The following is an 18299-nucleotide window of genomic DNA, read 5'->3' as shown; positions in this document are numbered from 1 at the left end:
CTTCAGGGGTCACCTCTGGTCACTTTCGGGAAGAGAGCTGAAATGGATATTATTCAATTCCTAACTTTCCATAGAATGTTACGTAAGACTTCCCTTACATTGGAACTAAAATTTCTGCAGTGCTTCCAAAAGGTACACAGAAACGTTCTTCATAAAGTTATGTATACTAAAATTTTACGTAAAGGAAACTGGAAGTTGGAGAGGAATAACAATGTGAAGAAAACACTGAGGTCTGGGGAAAGAGCACAAAACCTGGAGTCAAGGAACCAGAAGTCCCAACTCTAAGACTGGGTTGTTATCAGCTGTAAAATGGGAATAAAAATACCTGCCTAAAAGAATTTCTGTGGACTTAAATGAGATGAGGCAGGTACAATCTCGTAAAAATACACAGTAAACTGACAAGGTCGGGTGGTTCAGGGTCAGGCAGGCAAGTAACGTGCAAGACATCTACAGGCCAGTGCAGATATTCCCTGATTTTGGAATGATTGCCTTCTGCCTCTTTGCTTTTTAAAATAATTTTTTAAAGATTTTATTTATTTACTTTTAGAGAGAGGGGAAGGGAGGGAGAAAGAGAAGAAGAGACATATCAGTGTACGATTGGTTGTCTCTCACAGGCCCCCAACTGGGGATCTAGCTCACAACCCAGACATGGGCCCTGATTGGAAATCAAACCCGGGAACTTTCAGTTTGCAGGCTGGCACTCAATCCATGGAACCACACCAGCCAGAGCACCTTCTGCTGCTTTGCTTTTATGAAAGACCTATATTAGTGTCTGTTTTTGATAACCAAAAGAAATCCGAAGAAAGAAGGCAAAATGGGGGTTGGGGACGCGAGATCAGGTTTTTGTTTTTGTTTTTGTTTTTGTTTTTGTTTTTGTTTTTGCAGTGAGCCAACACAGAGGCAGTGTGCACTTCCAGCATCGAGAGTGACCCTGCCAAGCTCCTTCCCTGGAAACAATGCTCAGCGCCTCAGAATCAAACTACTGTATCTTTGAACAGTGCTTGTGAGCATCTGTGCTTTACCTCAATTTATTGTGTGCATCTGTTAGTGATAGGGGAACTCAAGAGTTAAAGATCTTAGTCTTAGTTGATAGGCTTAAGTGATGAATGCATGTGGAAAGCTATTACTCCAGGAACTGGAATACAGGACTCCAGGAGGTTGACAAGCAATTCAACCTTTGTGCCCTAGGGGGTCTGCAAGTGATAGAGATGGTGTCTGAGCCTTTGTGTTCCAGAGAGGCAACATCTTGTGATGCAGATAAAGAATTGTTGATCAACAGATAAAGAAGTACTAGGAAAATCACCACTGGACTGCAACTTTTATCCGATTAACCTTTTTTCCAAACCCCTTACTTACCCTTTCTTGTCCTTATAAAAATGTGAGCTTGAAATGAAATGTAAGAGAGTCTTTTATGACGGCCGGTGATCTGAGAAGATGGTACTCAGATCACTGGCCAGCTGAGGAAAGTGCCCGCAAAGATTCAAACCTTGTCTCTACTTCTTGGTTCTGGTAGTGACAGGTAGCAGGAACACTGACTTTTCCAGTTTCATTAGCAAGATGTGTCCTAAGGTATCAGGAAAGCATGAGAGAGCTCATAAGGGTGTTATGCTTAGTGTAAGCCTGGACATAATTAAGTTTATTTGATATGATTTGGTAGGTTACTTTCTGGGTTTGGAATGTCCCTAATTTTTTCCACATAAATTCATAGCAATCATGTCTTCTTTTACACCCTTTTAGCTTACAGAAGTTTTCATGGGAATGCTCTACTCTTGGACAGTGGCGGTGGGGGTGAGGGGAGAGGTGGGGGAAACCTGTGTAGGATCCAGGTTGATGAAGAGGAAAAAATAAGACATTCAGCCAAGGAGAAAGGCTTGTCTAAAGACTGACGTGAGAATGAGCCTATGTTAAAAATTCTCTTCTACTGAAATACTTGACAGCTTCTTCAGGTGGAAGAGAATGTACAGGAGTCATTAGCTACAAAATTCTCCCTTCCTCTCATTTTTCTCTACCTGGAGATGAAAGCAAGAGTCTTGCTATTTGGTGAGGGAGGAATAGCAGGGAAAAAACAAGCCAGAGAAGATAGTGATGCAGTGAAATCAATCTGGCAATCAGCAGCAGGTCCCAATGTTGTCACCAACTGTGAGCATAACCATGGGCTTAATGGCTCTGTGCTTTGGTTTCTCTATTGGCCACATGGGGTAACATCTCTTTGTTTCCCTCACCAACAAATTAAAAAAGAAATCTCCTCAGAGCCCAAGCCAAGTGAGTAAATGTGGCTGTGTGAGGAAAAAAACCTAGAAATTGAAAAGTTCTAAGCAACTAGCAACAAGGTTACTATTGCTCAAGAGAGGGAAAGTTGTCTTCAGTGGCTTTGAATGACCTGATTCCAGAAAAAATGACTCAGTGATTGATAATGGCTGAGAAGAAAAAGAGAATCAATTGCCATCATTAACACTTAGTATGAGTAGTACTGTGTGTAGCAAAGACATGCAAAGAGATAAACAAATCTGTACCTCTGAAAAGAGAAATGAGGTTGCTGGAGAAACAGAATTTATACCTAAAGGACAAATAAGAGGGATGCAAATGTTAAATACAAACAAAATAAAAGTAAGTAGATTCCTGGAAGTCTCGAACAGATTGCCTAAGATCAGACGGGGTCAACATCAGACATCATCAGAAGCAGATCCAGAAAGGAAAAAACAATGATCTCCTACAATAAAAGTATACACCTCAAAGTCAGGAAATCAAGATAGATCAATTTAAGAAGCAGAAGCAAGAGAAGAGTCTCACAAATAATGGGAAGACAAAGAAACACTTCCCACCTGAACGGAAAGGAGGAATCCCCAGAAACAGAACCAAATGAAATAGAGGCAAGTAAACTATCAGATGTTGAATTCAAAACAACAGTTCTAAGGAAGCTCAGTGAGCTCAGGGAGCTCAGGGAGCTCAAAGAGAATTACAAAAAACTACAGGGAAACTACGAGGAACTCACTGCAAACTATATCAGCATGAAAAAGGACATAGATACTATCAATAAGAGGCAAGAGGAAATGAAGAATACAATTTCTGAATTGAAGAACACAGTCGAAGGAATCAAAAGTAGGCCAGATGAAGGCAGAGGATCGAATTGGCAAGTTGGAGGATAAGGTAGAAAAAAGCTCCCAGAAAGGGCAAGAAAATGAAAAAAGACTCAAAAAGAATGAAGAGGCGGTTAGGGAAATGCAGGACAACCAGAAACGTAATAATATGCGTATAGTAGGGATACCAGAAGGAGAAGAGGAGGAGCAAGGGATAGAGAATCTGTTTGGAAAAGTAATGATGGAAAATCTCACTAATCTGAGGGGAGAAAAAGTCACACAAGTCCAGGACGCACACAGGGTCCCATTCAAGAAGAACCCAATAAGACCCACTCCAAGACATATCGTTATTAAAATAGCAAATATCAAAGACAAACAGAGGAATCCTAAAGGAAGCAAGCGAGAAACAGGTAGTAGCATATAAGGGAGCCCTGATACGGCTAGCAGCTGACTTCTCAACAGAAACACTACAAGCCAGAAGGGAATGGCAAGAGATATTCCAAGTCATGAAAAGCAAAGGTCTTCAACCAAGACTCCTCTACTCAGCAAGGCTCTCAATTAAAATGGAAAGTGAAATAAGGATTTTCCCAGACAAAAGAAGGCTAAAAGAATACACCTCCACCAAACCAGCATTGCAAGATATGCTAAAGGGACTGCTTTAAGAAGGCAAAGACAAAGAGTCTATGAATACCCAGTTCCTTTCACGGTCACTGATTCTTGATATTACCAATATTTTTAATACTTATTAATCTGATTGTGACAATGATGTGCTATTTTAATTGTTACTTTATTGTTTGTTGAAACCAAACCTGTTTTTGTATATTTCTTGCCTATTTCTATTATTTTTAAAAACCTTTAAATGACTTTTTGGTATTCTTTATACATTTTTGACTAAATATTTGTAGAATTTTTTCCCTAAGAAAACCCCAAAACTATTAACCCTCTTTTAGATGTGTTACAAATACTTTCCTATTCTATTACTTGCCCTTTAACTTGTTTTATATGTATATTACAGTATAGTCCTAAATGTTTAATATAGTCATATTGTCAATATTTTACTTTATAGCTTCTGTGTTTGAATATTTTACTTCAGAGTAAGAAATATATTATTTTGTATTTTCTCCTAAAACCCCTTCGATTCTACATATTGATTTTTAACTCACCTGAGTATTTTTTGTGTAATATGTGAAATAAGGCTCTGTATTTGTTTTATTTCAAGTAATAGTGGTCCATGCACTTTATTTGTTGAATGAGCCTTATTTTCCCCATTGATTTAAAATATCAATTTAATCATATATTACACTGTTAGACAGATATATACATTTGTTTCTAGAATGCTCATTTTATTTTATTGATCTACTTGATTATTTCTGTGCTGGTGTCATGTTTTAATTGCTGAGACTTTGTAATGGATTTAAATTTTTTAATATTTTATAATGGATTTTGACACTGAAAAAAATAAATAAATAAAGTCAATCTGCATTTAAAAAAAAGAAAGAAGGAACTCCTACCTTTTGCGACAACGTGAATGGAACTGGAGACTATTATGCTAAGTTAAATAAGCCAGTTGATGAAAGACAAATACCATATGATCTCTCCTATATGGAATCTATTCAACAAAATTAACTGACAAACAAAATAAACCACAGGCATGGAAACATGGAGCAGACTGGAAGTGATCAGAGGGAATAGGGAAGGAGGGCAATGGTGGAAAGAAGGGGAAGGGACCAAAAAACATGTATGAATGACCCATGGACATGGACAACAGAGTGGGAATTGACTGTGGGAGAGGGGGGTGGGGTGGGATGGGTGGAGGAGGGCAAAGGGGGAAAAATTGAGGTGGGAAAATAAAATGAGCCAGGGTATTTGGCAGCCAAATGCCCAGATCTGAAAAGAGAAGTAAGCCTTTGATATGCTCACCAAGGCACACTTGGAGTTCTCTCAGTCTTTTTCCAAATTATGTGCCCATTTAAATTCTAGCTAATCTTTAAACTTATCTGTACTTTTAATAGTCTACTTTTTAATATACAAGTATAATTGAGTATAAACATATTCTCCTCTCTTGTCCCATAAGACCACAGCAAAAACATATACCTCTTACCTTAGCTACAGACCAGGAACCTAGGAGGAAAAAAGGGGAATGGAGGAGGGGGAAGGCATTGTAAACCCAAATTTACAAGATGATGCAAGTTGGGGGTGGGAGGTTTTTAGTTTTTAGACAAAGGCATTTAATTTAGTACATTGTCCCTTACATTTATAATATTAATTTGTTATTTATATTTTGTCATAACTTAAAAAAAACAAACAAACATTCATCTGTCAACTCAGTAATAAAGGACCCAAAACCATTGGCTCTTTCTGGGGTCCTATCTGTGGTCTAAATGTTAAATGGGGTCTCCTACGTCAGCATTTCTCAAACATTTTTGACTGCACTCCATCGTAAAACATCCATTTTCCTTCATGACTCAGTATACACCTATGTGTGTGTGTGTGTGTGTGTGTGTGTATTCACATGAAACTGAAACAAAAGTTTCATGAAGTGACACTGTTGTATGCAAAGCAGTCTGGAATTCTCTATTTAATCTTTAAAATACTGAATTCAACCTACTAAATTTGATTTTTTTTTTTTAGTGCTCTGTGACCTGTATTTGGAAACCACAGTCCTAGATCATCTCCTTTCTCAGAGTGCAAGTTATTTTAGTGAATAGGACACATGATTTGCTCAAAGTTAAATTTCAACTCCCAAGGTTTCTCCCTGTTACTTTGTCCACCATTTCAACTTTCTACCACCCTACACTTCAGCAAATATCGATTGAGGGTTTATGAATTGGGAGGCAGAGTTAGAAAACATAGATAAAGCCTTCGAATGCTTTCAAATTCTGGCATACACTGTGGTCAATCATAGCAGAACTCTGTCCTTCATTTAGTAGGTCCTCACAGCAACCACTACAGAAAACACTCCAACCTAGATTCAGCTCTGACCACAGTTCCAACTGACAAGCTGCACGTATTTCTTTACCTTGGAATCCTAAGCCTAAAGCAATTACTTTAGGATCATAATCACAAAATAAAAGTGTGGAGCTCTGCACATTGAAATAGGATGCACTCCAGAGAACGGAGGTAGATAGCCAGCACATATATTTGAGGTCAGTAGTATTTTTTGTTTTATTTTACATTTCTTTTTAAAAAAATAATACTTGGAAACCTTCATTTTCTGTCCTAATACTTTTGACTAAATTATTTTTTATTTCCTCTGTGCTAAAAAAAAGCTCACAGGGAGAACACGAAAAAGGAGCAATATCCAGATTAACAAGGAGAAATCTGCCCCTACTTTATAGAAACTGGCAAAAGTTACTCAGGGCAAGGAGAAGAGAGTAATAAATTTTTACATTAATTATGATGATATGTATGCCAATGAGTATAGCGGTCTAGTCAGAGTTTTGAGCAGGGTGTAAGGTACGTGAGATTCTAATTAATTCCATCTGGACAAAACAGAACTAGTTTCATAACAAAATTTCAAGTTTGGGAAGAACTTTATCTCATATACCATCTCTGGCCTATAACAAATTTGCAATAAACATATGCTGAGTTCATTGAACAAAATCCTACTATTCACCCCACCAAGTGGTTACCCAGCTTCTCCTTAACCTTTCCAATGAGAGCAAATCCATCACTTCACAAAACAGAGGCCCTTGGGAAGTTCAGACTGTTAGAAAATGTTTACTTATATTAATCTGAATTATCTCTCCCTCTGCTTTCAGTAAATTGGTTATTGCTTGGAGACTGCTGTCATGTCCATAGCTGTCTTCTATTCTCCAGGCTAAGTAATCCCTTCTGAGGGCCACCACAGGGCATGTCCACATCTCCCCAATCACTGATCATTTTTGGAAACATAGTTTTATGTTTCCAGAAGGAGCAGGGCCACTATTCCTTAGTTCTAAAGTCTACAGCTTTACCCTTGCCTACGTGGCTCAATGGATTGAGTGCTGGCCTGTGAAGTGAAAGGTCGCTGGTTTGATTCCCAGGCTGCACATGCACAGATCTCCAGATGGGCATGGTCGAGAGGCAACCAATCAGATGTATCTCTCACACATCAATGTTTCTCTCCCTCTCTTTCTCTCTCCCTTCCCCTTTCTCTAAAAATAAATAAAATAAAATAAAACAATAAAGTCAACAGCCTTTATGAATCCTGTTGGTCTGCTACCACATTCACTACCTTAACAAACACTGCACAATGTCAACTCATGATGAGCTTTCAGCAGAATTTAAAGTCCTCTTTTTTAGCCCTAAAAAAAAAAAAAGAAGTTCTCAACTTAGGCCATTGAGGATTGGCCTTTGGAGCAGAGAGACCTGGGTTCAAAATCTAGTTTTGCCATGTACTAGCTAATTGTACTGCTATTCCATATTTCTTCCTTTTCCATGGATAATGTAATATACACACGCTGTTGTAGTCTGATACACAGTACATAGTCTGCCTGTCCCAGTTTATCACCAGTCTAGTCAGCTAATAACAGAAAAAAGCCTAGTCTATTTGGCTGGGAACATCCTTACTATATGAGCTGAATTACAACAGCTAAGATTTATTAAACATATACTGTGTGTTGCGAACAATTCTAACCCTTTACAGTATTGGTTCATGTAGCCCTCATAACAGTCCTTATGGTAAGAATTAATATTATCCTTGAGGTGCACTGAGACAAAGAAATACAGCCCAAATGAAAGAACAGATCAAAGCTCCAAAAATAGAACTAAGCCATGAAGAGATAGTCAACCTATCAGATGTACAGTTCAAAATACTGGTAATCAGGATCCTCACAGAATTGACTGAGTATGGTTGTAAAATGGAGGAGAAAATGAAGGCTATGCAAAGTAAAATAAAGAAAAATTTACAGGGAACCAACAGTGAAGGGAAGGAAACTGGGATACAAATTAACAATTTGGAGTAGAAGGAAGAGATTAAACATTCAATCAGAACAGAATGAAGAAACAAGAATTCAAAAAAATGAGGAGAGGCTTAGAAACCTCTGGGACAACTGTAAACTTTCCAACATCTGATTCAAAGGGGTGCTAGAAGGAGAAGAGGAAGAGCAAGAAATTGAAAACATATTTGAACAAATAATGAGGGAGAACTTCCCCAATCTGGCAAAGGAAATAGACTTCCAGGAGATCCAGGAAGCTCAGATAGTCCCAAAGAAGTTGGACCCAAGGAAGCATACACCAAGGCAACATCATAATTACATTACCCAGGATTAAAGATAAGGAGGGAATCTTAAAAGCAGCAAGGGAAAAACAGAGAGTTACCAAAAAGTAGTTCCCATAGACCATCAGCTGATTTCTCAAAAGAAACTTTGCAAGCCAGAAGGGGTTAAAAAGAAGTATTCAAAGTCATGAAAGACAAAGACCTACATCTAAGATTGCTCTATTCAGCAAAGCTATCATTTAGAATGGAAGGACAGATAAAGTGCTTCTCCAACAAGGTCAAATTAAAGGAATTCATCATCACCAAGCCCTTATCATATGAAATGTTATAGGAACTTATCTAAGAAAAAAGATGAAGATCAAAAAAGATGACGATCAAAAACTATGAACAGTAAAATGATAACAAACTCACAACTATCAACAACTGAACCTAAAAACAAAAACAAAAACAAAAACAAACTAAGCAAACCACTAGAACAGGAACAGAATCGCAGAAATGGAGATCAGAGGGGAGGGGGAAGGGGAGAACGGGGGAAAAGGTACAGGGAACAAGAAGCATAAATAGTAGCTACAAAATAGCCCTGGCTGGTGTGGCTCAGTGGATTGAGCACCAGCCTGTGAGCCAAAGGGCTTCTGGTTCGATTGCCAGTCAAGGCTCATGCCTGGGTTGCAGGCCAAGTCTCCAGTAGGGGCCACATACAGTGATGTTTCTCTCCCTCCCTCACCCCTCTGTCAAAAAATAAAACCTTAAAAAATAGTAGGCTAAGAATAGTATAGGAAATGGAGAAGCCAAAGGACTTACATGTATGATCCATGGACATGAACCGAAGGATCCGTGGACATGAACTAAAGGCAGGGGCGGGGGGTGGGTAATGCTGGTGGGATGGGGGGGTGCAGGGGGGAGGGGAAGAAAGGGGAAGAAAAATGGGACAACTGTAATAGCATATTCAAGAAAATGTATATCTAAAAAAGAATAGCCATGGGGATGTGAAGCACGAAATGGGAAATACAGTAACCAAAGACCTTATATGCAAGGCCCATGGACATGAACAGTGTGAGGGGACTGCCTGCGGGAGCGGGGTGTGCCAGGTGGAGGGGGGCGAAGGAGGAAAAATCGGGAGAACTGTAATACCATAACAAATATAATTTTTAAAAATAAATTAATTTAAAAAATGATAAAAAGCAAACAAACAAACAAAAGAATGAATATTATCCCCATTTTCCAGGTGTGAAAGCTGGCATTATAAAAAGTTAAGGAAGTTGCTCCAGGTTGTGTGGCTAATAGGTGGTGACGATCACAATTCAAACACAGGCAATCTAGCTTCCGAACCCAGCCCTAAAACAATATCACTAAATACCTCTTTACAAATCTGACCATGACACAGACTATTTGCATAGACAGCACTACAAACTTCTCCCCAAGGCAGGAATTTTATTAAAGAGATTCAGGGACCATCCAAGTGGGATTTGAGAAAATTTAGTATTGTGAAATGGGGTAATCTATTTATTTTTCATGTCAGATTTAATCTTATTTCAAAATTTGGGTTTATATTCATGTTGAGGGAGAAAGCTCAGATAATTCTTAAAATAAGGCATTGTCATATAACTGATCCTCCAGAAATCTAAGTATATGTTGACAGAATTGCAGTGCATTCATATTGTCCCTATAAGATAGCTGATTTCATTAAAATCTCAGAATGTATGTACCTACCTTTGATAAGGAGAGTTATTGAATTAAAAGGATTATGTTAGCTTTGTTTCCAAAATACCAATGAGTCAGTTTGCTTTTTCTTCTTTTCATCTTCCTCCTTTCAACATCTGTAGCTGGCAACTCTTTTGCTTATACTTGAGTTTCCCTTCCTCTGTGGCGTAAATCTGGCATCCTAAGTTTCCGATAAACTGTGTGCCATATGGCAAAACATGGCCTGACTTAAGGACTTTTTTCTTAGGGTTAAAAAAGAGGACTTTGAAAGAACTGTGTGAAATGCTGGGTGGCTGCTGATGTAAATGGGGAAAATGAACAAATGTGTAAAGAAAAAACTTGCCAACAGATCATTAAACCCAAATCCCCAGTCAGCAGATCCACTGGTCAAAAAAAATATATCATCAGAAATTTTTTGGTTCTTCCAGCTTAATAAGCCCAAGACAGATTTTCTCTTGGTTTGAAAAATGATACTGCCAAAAATTTTATTTTTCATACGTAGAAATGTGGTCAAGGAGGTAACTGTTTAGTGGTTACATCTGTAAGGGCTGGCCTGGCTCCCTCTGTTTCATCTCAGATGGTTCCTAAGGGCAATGAAAGCTGCACCCCAGAGCCAGGGCTCCCAGCTGTGTGTCTGCTAACATTCACTGAGCCCCGACCCTGCCCAGGTACTGGGTGCTGGTACTATGTCATCTTATTTTCTCTTCCCAACAATTCTATGAAATAGGTACATACCATACCCATTTTATAGATGAATAAGTATAAGTGCCATGAATACCAAAAAATTGGCTTCAAGTGGCATAACTTTTTAAAAGCAAGCCTAGCTTCATATCTATGGGATCTTTTATCGTAAAACTACCTTTCACCACATCTCAAGTATTGAAATACTGGAATATTGTCCAGCAGGCAGATGGTTGAAGCTCTATGCCCGGAGTGGAATGTCTTGCTGCCAGGATGCATCCTGGATGTTATAACCATAAATAGCCATCTTAGGAAGGTTTGAGTCCACTTTATAATTGAATCTGATGTCACAGACACAAAGATAAAGACAAGGTCACTAGGTGCAATGTGCTTGAGATAACCATCTTCCAGAAATGCTTCCTGGAAGTAACCTATGCTAGAATGACATTGGAATTTGCTTAACTGATGAGATGAAGGTCTACTGCCCCCAACCAGGTAATTGAAAAGCAGGCAACCTAAAATAGAATCATGATAAACCATCTCCAAACATCATAAGATTTCTGCTTCTGAAACTGGGTTTAAACAAGGAAGCATTTGAAGAGACCCACTGGCTTCTGTAGTCAAGTCAAACCCATAAGTTAGGGTAGGCCACGGCAGCAGAGAGCTCCAAAGAGAAAGAGGCTCCGGGAAACAGGAGGCATTTGTGCTGAGCCCAGTGTGCCCACACCCCTGTCTCATTTCAGGCAGGAGATCCGAGTCTGGTGTGGATTGTACCAAGGAACAGGCAGGGCTCCCTGCAGGCGTTGAGATGAATCAGGCTGAAGTAGATACTGAGATCCTCATGGAGTCTAGACTCTAACCCAGGGCTTCTTAAACTTTAATGTACAGCACTGAGTCTCCTGGGGGTCTGTTAAAATACAGATTCCGACTCAAATGTCCATGATTCTGCATTTCTAAAAAGATCTCTGGTGATGCCCGGGCTGCTGGTCATCAGAGCATATTTGGGTAAAGTTTAGAAGAAGAAAGGTTTTCACTAGCTCTTTCTCCAGCATTTCCCATAGAGAGGGCACACTGGCATGAAAGTGGTTTCTGCTGGGCAGCAACTTCTATGCAGCTGTAGTGGCCTATTATCCCACTAAATTGTTTAGCGGACAAGGACAATTCCTGGGCCATCACAGCCTAAGTGAAACAGCTTTCCAGGCTATACAACTTCTTTGCCAAACAGACTGTTCATCCTAATTCTCGAGAAGATTTTGCCTCCTGAGAAGACACTAGACTTGGCCTAGACAGCAGTTCTCTCGTTCCACTCAAATTAATAAACAGGCCTTATGAATTGATGTTTTGTGCCTTGGGTAGCAGATTATCTGATAACCCTGGGCAAACTGATAAAATAAAATTGTGTTTCTGAAAGTGAAATAGAAGAATAACTTAAACCTATTGTGACCTTCACCAAGCACAAGAGACCAGTGGAACAACCAGTCCCTGCAGACTGTGCTGTGGAACCTCTCCTGCAGTTGGTGCCAGGGCTGGAGCCAAGGTAAGATTTTTCAAAAACAATCAAACACCACTACCAACCACCAGAAACAAGATTTCTTACTGAGAAACCTAAAGGAAACAAATGCTGAATCACTACTACCCCATCCCCAACTCTTACACTCACAAGATGTGAAACAAGCAGACCTCAGAGTGTGCATTTGGGAACCTGATTTTGGAGTCTAGTTAAAGGTCAGCTTGAGTGGGGCACCAGCCTTTGCCTGCTCTCTCTTCTCCGCCGCTCTGAGTTGGAAAAGAGAGGTGGCTACCAGGCAAGGCCTCTCACACTTGGAGCTGAAAAGGCTTGGTGCTGGCACAATGCAACTGGTATTGTTGGCCCTTGCCTGGGAATGGCTCTCAAGATTATCTTTCCTGCCCAGGATAGCGCTGACCTGATGTGTCCCCTGGCCTGCTCTAGCCCTCCCCTCAAGACTGAGACTCTGCTGACGATGCCACTGAGCCCTGATTCCTCCCTTAAGGCTCTGTCCCTCTGCACTGAGCCCACAGACACTGCTCCAGCCTGTCTGTGTATCTGTGGGTAGCTCCTGGAAGGCACTTGCCCTTGACCCATTTCTCTCTGGCCACTTAGTGCAGTCACTGGGCTGGGCCGTGAATGACCCTAAACCAGCATCTTCCCTGGGTAGCAGGGACACCTGTCTGGTGCTTGTCCACATGGCATCGGCTCCCTCTGTCAGAGAGACTGTATTATCTTGTCCTGTTTCTAAGCCTGAGCCTGCTTTGAGGAGCCATCTGTCAAGTCCCTACACCCTATCTAAGGGCTACCTCAGATTTTCCACATGTTCACAGAATAAGTAGACTGAGTCTGTGAATGATGAGCTTTTATGGGTTCATGGCCCCATTCTTCTCACCTTGTTCCCAGGGGTAGTTGTCAAAAATGTACAGGGAATCAACTGTGTCAGGTGCTGTGGTAAACCTTGGTGATAAAAAGCTACCTCAGAAGACTTCCTTTGGATTCTCTCTGATGACTTATTTGTCTTCCAGAAGCCTGCCATTCCACTTCTACAAAAGCCTTTGAAACATCAAAAGCCTTTGAAGTATTAAGATAAGCCTCCTTGTTTCATATTTAGATATCACTTAAAACAGACAAATGGCCAGCACAAAGTGTCCATAGAAGTGCTCCAAGAATTTTTGTAAAAGCTGGTTGCAAGAATTTTATCTATTTAAAAGAATTTTTATAAAAACCAGCTAGACAATAGATGTGCAAATGCCATGAATTATCTGAGAGAATGTACGTAATGAGTTAAAGGTCAGGTACCCACATGTTCCCATCTGGATCTCTGCAACGGGATTCTTTCTGCTCACTGTACAAGTATCAGTTTGGTTTTTTTTCTCTCTCTCTCTCTCCATGCCCCCGCTCCCCCCGCTCCCATTTCCCTTCCTCTTCCTCTTGCCCTCTCTCTGCCAGATCTTTATTCTCAAGTGCCTGATGGATACTTCCACCTAGATGACCCATTCAAATTCAACCTTCCCCAAACAGAAGCCAACATCTCCCTCCCCAAAGCTGGCACTCCTGCCTTCTTTCTTCCCTGCTCATGACACTGCTTTACAGATTAAGAGGACAGTCATGACAGCCCTGGGGATTCTCCCCATAGAGACCTAGTAGGTGCTGAATAAATGTTTATTGGATGGGGTCCCTTTGACACCAGTTTGTTCCTGAGCTCAGATGAAACCAGCTCATTTATTAGATAACTTCTCCTGCCCTGAGTTAGGGAGAATAACTGGGTGCTGTTGGTGACTAGTAGCTAATAGATTCCAGCATCTCCATTTTTTTTTTAAAAATCAGAGCTCACTCTTGGGAGAGTTTCAAGTTTCCACAAGGAAGGAAAAGAGATATTGACACCTCCTGTCCTTGTGGATGAAGAGTGAAGACTTGATCTTGCTTTGGCTCCACGTGAGTTGGCCTGTGTTGAATGATGGTTTCTCTTCAGAGCACCAAACTACGTTCTGAGGAGGAGAGTGAGCCATACCAAACAAAGATGTGTTTCCAGAATTATGTGATGTATATATAAGTGCATCAAAAATGGTCAAGAGGAAGGAACATAACACTAATAGGTAATAAATAATTGGGGAAACTGAGTGTGAGAGATATACAACAACTCTGTACTATCTTTAAAATGTTTCTAAAAACCTAATGTTGTTCTAAAAGATAGAGTATATTTAAAAAGAATAAATATTAGGAAAAAATGACACAAAGAGTGAGTTGTTAAAAGTTCAGGAGTCGCTCCCCCTTCGATGCCGCTCAGAGACACGGTCTCTCCTGGATTGAGCACCTCCCTCCATACAACATCAGGCTTGGGGAACAACGTAGCCCTGCCCTCCTGACTCTCTGTGGTCCTGCTCTGCTTAGCTCCCACCCTGTAGAGGAATCAGCTAGCTGTGGCCAGCTTGGGTGTGCGTAGCAGATTTTCTTGGAAGGCGCTTGAGGAGGTCTGGGCAAACTCAAGGTGTAAGAGATGCACAGGGAGAGACTGCATGTGAAGCTTGCCACTCTTCCTGCTCAGAGCCCTAGTGTCATAGCCAAACTTTAATCTGTTTTAGCCTGATGAACTCTACTGAGTTCACTCTGATGACTCCCTGAGACCCTGCCCCATCACAAAGGTCCACGGACCACAGGTGGGTGCCTCCTGGTCTTAGTGTACCTTGAGACTCGTGCTTAGTGGCCTCAAACACAAAACTGGTGCCGAGACTGAATCTGTATCATCCTGGTGAACACCACTTGCTCCTGCCTGGGGACTCAGAACCTGCTTCATGCTACTTGCCAGCCACCAGAGGCTTTTTCAGTGGCTGAGCCTAAAGAGCAACCAGCAGGTGGAGGAGAATGTGGGGGTGCCTTGGGCCATTTTGCTGACCTGTCCCAGGTTGGCACTAGTGGAAGCCCACTTCAGCTTAGCCCATTCCACTCGGACCCAGGCCCAGCAAAGGCAGAGCCACCAGCCATGGATCACATTGTAGCTCCTAACACATAGCCCAGGGCTGGCCACAGAAAACATTTGACATTGACCTGCACTAGAGTTCCTCCAAAGACGCTCAGAACCGACATAAATGGTGGCTGTCTTCAGATCACATCAGAGCACAACAAAATTAGCCCCACAAGCAGCACGCTCAAAGGGAGATTTCGACAGGCACCAGATGCTGTCGTCGTAAATTCTGCTTTGTGAGGTCAGCCCCAGCACAGCAGCTTGTACACTGTGGTTGGGGTCAATCCTCACAATCAGCCAGCCTGAGGGCCAACCCCACCTACAGATGAGCCCAGAGCAATCAACACTAAACTACAACAGGAGGGCTCACATGACCCACACAAGAAATCTTCCTGGAGAGCCTAGCTCAGGTGATCAGGGAGACTGTACCCTGAGCCCCACAGTATACCTTACTACTTAAGTAGTAGTAAGTACACTTACTACTTACTACTAAGTAGTAGTACACTACTACTTAAGGCCATCCTACCAAGAATGGGAGACATTGCAGGTCTACCTAATGCAAAGAAACAAATACAGAGAGGCAATCAAAATAAGGAGACAAAGAAACATGCTCCAAATAAAAGAATAGAAGAAATCCCCAGAAAGAATTAAATAAAGTGGAGGCAAACAATCTGCCAGATGCAGAATTCAAAACAGTGGTTATAAGATACTCAAGGAATTTAGTGAGAACTGCTACAAAGAGATAGCAAGCACAAAAAGGAACACAGAAACCATTAAAAAAAGAACCAGTCAGAAGTGAAAAATAAATATTTGCAATGAAAATAAACTAGAATGAATTAATAGCAGACTAGATGAAGCAAAGGACTGAATCAGCAATTTGGAAGACATGATAGCAGGAAACAACCAATCAGAGCAGCAAAAAGAAAAAAAGAATCCAAAGAAAATGAGGATCATTTAAGGGATCTCTGGGACAACATGAAACAAAATCATCACATTGTAGTGGTACCAGAAGGAGAAGAAAGAGTAAGGGATTGACCACATGTTCAAAGAGATAATGACTGAAAATTTCCCTAACCTGATGAAGGGAAAAACACACACAAGTCCAGAAAGCTCAGAGAGTTCCAAACAAGATGAAGCCAAAGAGATCCACACCAAGACACATCACAATTAAAATGGCAAATGTTAAAACCAAAGACAGAATCTTAAAGCAACAAGAGAAAGACAGTTAGTTCCCTGCAAGGAAATGCTCATAAGATTGTCAGCTAATTTCTCAACAGAAACATTGCAGGCCAAAAGGGATTCGCATGAAATATTGAAAGTGATGAAAACACAAGACCTACAAGCAAGAATATTTTACCCAGCAAAGCTATCATTTAAAATTAAAGGAGAAATGAAGAGCTTCCCAGACGAGAAAAAGCTAAAGAAATTCATCACTACCAAGCCAGTATTACAAGAAATGTTAAAGGGACTTCTTTAAGAATAGAGAAAAAAAGAAGAACATAAATATGTATAAATAAAATGGCTCAGGGAGGCGGAGGTGTCATGCTGGAGGAAAGGTGGAAGACTTCCAGGCTGCGGAAGAGACTGCTTTTGTTGTTGATGAAGTGGCAACACTGTAAAAGAGGCTATGGAAAGTGCTGTTGGCGGCAATGCCTATCAGCAGGGCAAAGTGAGTCAACAGACCACGAATGTAGTAGAACAGACTTTAAGCCAACTCACCAAACTGAGAAAAACATTTAAATACATTGTGACCTGGGTAATTATGCAGAAGAATGGAGCAGGATTACACATAGCAAGCTCTTGCTTCTGGGGCAGCTCTACAATGGGAGCTTCACCATGCGATGGGAGAACAAGACCATATACTGCATCGTCAGCACCTTCGGACCGTCCATCTGACCCCATCAGCCTGGACTCTCCCTCCTTTCATCTCAGCATTTCTCATCCATCTTCATTAACCACCAGCTGGGAATTCAATGAACACCTTTCTTATTCTGTGTGTGAGTGTGTGTGTGTGTGTGTGTGTGTGTGTGTGTCTCCAAATGTAGAGAAGAAACCCAAATGGCCGCACCATCCTGTGATCAGCACACCCTCAGTCAGAGGAGTCGTTCTCGGGAAGTCGAGGGCCTGGACTGCCACTTGCCTCAACACTGAATTTCTCTTCAAAGGTGCTAAAAACAAACCTGCTAGGGTAAAACTTTCTCTACTCTCTGAAATGATTCAAACACACTAATTTTTCACACTTTGAACTTTTTTTAGAATAAATTAATCCAACTTACAGTTTGTATTTTTTTTCATAGACTAAATAGTATCACAAATGAATTCTTCACATTAGTTAGTGGCTTTAGCAGCTATAAAACTGTAAAAAAATGAATACACAGAAGCTGCAGTTCAGCTCTGGTCCTCTCCAATACAAGGATTTGCTAACATCACCCGTGGGACCAAATCCTGACAGCCCCGCTGTGTTCTGGTTAGAGTGCTGTCTCCCCCGGGCCTCACGCCCTTCATTCTGAAGTTACCCTCTTGTAGAGCCTTGGGTGGGAAACAGGCAGGCCAACTTCTATTCTGTCAGCCAGAGAGCTCTAATGCACACACTTGGCCCAAATCTGCAACACATTCTCTAGTTTTCAATAGCAATCACACACAAAAAATGTTTTAGTACTTTAGGGCTTGCAAAATACCTTCACAGTTGTTTGTTTTGTGTCTACAACAGTTAGTTAACACCACTATTTATAGAAAATGTTTTCGAAGGTTTACCTGATTGATTTCAAGTCACATAAAAAATTGCAATAAACACATACCTATCAATAACCATTTTAAATGTGAATGGATTTAATGCTCTAATCAAAACACAGAAAGTAGCTGAATGATTTTTTTAAAAAAGACCCCCATACATGCTGTCTACAAGAGACCCACTTCAGATAGAAAGACTCACACAGACTGAAAGTAAAGAAAGAAAAGAAGATATTTCATGCAAAAGGAAACAAAAAGAAAGCTGGGATAGTAATACTTGTATCAGACAAAATATACTTTAAAACAGAGGCTATTATAAAAGACAAAGAAGTGCTACAGGAGAAACTGAGTTCTTCTCGCCAGTGAAGTAAAAAATTATAGATCGGCAAGTCTACTATTGTACAAGCAGGGTTACTGGTGATCCATTCTCATGGAAGA

At 40.7% G+C, this 18299-nt stretch overlaps 1 pseudogene; it reads left to right on the top strand.

Annotated features, from left to right (window-relative positions):
• The first annotated feature begins 3108 nt into the window (after positions 1-3108).
• LOC129071651 (dynein light chain Tctex-type 1-like) lies at positions 3109-17027 on the top strand (annotated as a pseudogene).
• Positions 17028-18299: the final 1272 nt, after the last annotated feature.

Source organism: Pteronotus mesoamericanus, unplaced genomic scaffold (genome assembly GCF_021234165.1).
Source record: "Pteronotus mesoamericanus isolate MK-2021 breed Mesoamerican mustached bat unplaced genomic scaffold, CSHL_Meso_final contig_27, whole genome shotgun sequence".
Taxonomy (NCBI): Eukaryota; Metazoa; Chordata; class Mammalia; order Chiroptera; family Mormoopidae; genus Pteronotus; species Pteronotus mesoamericanus.
Note: the sequence above shows the minus strand (reverse complement) of the source record. Positions and strands in the feature narration are given on the sequence as shown.